The sequence below is a fragment of the Dipodomys merriami genome, unplaced genomic scaffold (assembly GCF_024711535.1).
Source record: "Dipodomys merriami isolate MVZ:Mamm:240054 unplaced genomic scaffold, mDipMer1.0.p SCAF_968, whole genome shotgun sequence".
NCBI lineage: Eukaryota > Metazoa > Chordata > Mammalia > Rodentia > Heteromyidae > Dipodomys > Dipodomys merriami.
The window spans coordinates 139,241-141,523 of record NW_027206588.1 but is presented as its reverse complement, the minus strand read 5'-3'; the positions used below and the strand labels follow the sequence as shown (position 1 = coordinate 141,523).

Sequence of the window (2,283 nt, the reverse complement as noted above, 5' to 3'; positions counted from 1 at the left end):
AATATTAATGATTACTAAAATAAAAAACAAAACAATTACCAGGGTTTTCAGTATTTGAAGTGTACATAGTAGAGTTTACTATTTTCTCATATTCCTGTACATTTAAAACTGGATAAAGCTATAAGTAGCATTTAAATTTACTCACTAAGATTACTATTTATAGTTCATCTCATCATTTGTATGTGGATTATATCATTATTTGTTCATCACTAACATATAACGTAAAGGAGCCCTGAAGATTTAACAGAAACTGTGTACTTAAAATCTTAACTTAAAATCTTAACTGCTTCTTTACACAGTCTTTGCAACTTCTCATTAGTAAAGTGTCTATAAAATCTGAAATGTACATACTTACTAGTACATGCTACCAGAAATATTATATACTTTATCAAAAATTTTTATGACCTGCCAAACAGTCTTAATTTTGCCATATATAAGCAAATCCCAAAATTAAACATATTTAAAACATTAAAACTTTTAACAAACCTTAACATTTGCTGCAATGATCATTATGACAAGTGCCTTTTGTAGAATAATTGAATTCTTCCTCCTACAAATCTCATGAACAACAAATATCTGGAATTATTTTGTTTTTGATATGTCAATCTTGACTTTATTCTTAAATGTGTGCTTATGTAAGAAACACATGGTTCTAAAATTTCACAATTCTTTTGAACTTATTTTTGTTGAATTGTCTAGTTTAAGAAAATCAATTACTCTTTATAAAAATGTTTTGTGCTCAATTTGGCTGCACACACACTAAAATTGGAACATACAGAGAAGATTAGCATGGTCCCTGCACAAGGATGATACACAAATTAGTGAATCGTTCCATATTTTTACAACAACAGATGCTGGAAGGGATATGGCCAGAAGTGAGCCTACTGCATTCTTGGTGGGAGTGTAAACTTGTTCATCCACTTTGGAAAGCAGTTTGGAGGTTCCTCAAAAGCCTCCACATAGAGCTCCCTATTATACAGCAATCCCACTTTTGGGCATTCTCCCAAATGATCACAAACCAGTCCATACTAAAACTACCACCACAACAATGTTTATTGTAGCATTATTTTCTATAGCTAAGATATGGAACCAACCCTGATGCTGCTCAGTAGAAGAATGGATCAATAAAATGTTCTCTCTCTCTCTCTCTCTCTCTCTCTCTCTCTCTCTCTCTCTCTCTCTCTCTCTCTCTCTCTCTCTCTCTCTCTCTCTCTCTCTCTGTGTGTGTGTGAATGTACACTTACACAACCACATTGGAAAGCAGTCTGGTGAGTCCTCAGAAAGATAAATATTGACCTTCCTTATGGCCCACTCATACCACTTCTAGGCCTCTATCCTGAACAACAGGTACCAATATTCAAGGACAAATGCACTTCCATGTTTATTGCAGCACTGTTCACAATAGCCAGGATATGAAAACAACCCATATGTCCCACCAGAGATGAATGGATCAAAAAACTGTGGTAACTATACACAACGGAATATTTTCCAGCCATTAGAAAAGACAAATTAATGGCATTAGTAGGGAAATCAATCAAGCTACAGGAAATCATGTTGAGCGAGGTGAGCCAAAATCAAAGAGACAAATGGCACATGGTCTCCGTGATAAGCGGATGTTAAATCCAAAATGTAAGGTGATATGACAAAATTAACAACACTTAAGAAACCAAGAACTTCCACTCATCTGGTCGAATCACTACTAAATAACCCCATTCTGCTGATCATATGTGCACACTGAAGGGAAACCAGGAGGACGACACAGAACTAGAGGGAATCAGGGAAAAACATACAACAGTGGGATCCATCAGCTGCACTGGACATTGACCAAAATGAACTAAGCAACTCAATGTCACTGGAGGGAGGGAGGGAACAAGTGGGAAAGAGGGAACAGCTGACGCTTATGCAATACAAAAGAAATATACATATTTCAAAACAAAAAAGTTTACATATGGAAGAAATAACTCTATTGCAAAGCTCATAGAATTCATAAATGTTGTAGACCATAATAGACAATTTGCTCCATCGAAGTTTGAATGTGTTTGTGACTTAAACTAAGCATCACTATCCCACAATATTGTGAAATTTGGGAAAGTATGTAACCACTTAATCACAATAAAAACATTTGAAAAAATGATGAAGGTGGAAAACTAAGTTGCTCTAAAAAACAAAAAAGGAAAATGTTCTGTGTGTATTTGTGTGTACACACACACGCACACACATATACTATATATATATATATATATATATATATATATATATATATATGAATTCTATGCCTCCATC

At 34.5% G+C, this 2,283-nt stretch overlaps 1 non-coding gene across 1 annotated transcript; it reads left to right on the top strand.

Annotated features, from left to right (window-relative positions):
• Positions 1-735: 735 nt before the first annotated feature.
• LOC138821935 (U6 spliceosomal RNA) lies at positions 736-841 on the top strand. The gene has a single exon (XR_011370272.1). It is a non-coding gene; the product is annotated as a U6 spliceosomal RNA (small nuclear RNA).
• The last annotated feature ends 1,442 nt before the right edge of the window (positions 842-2,283 follow it).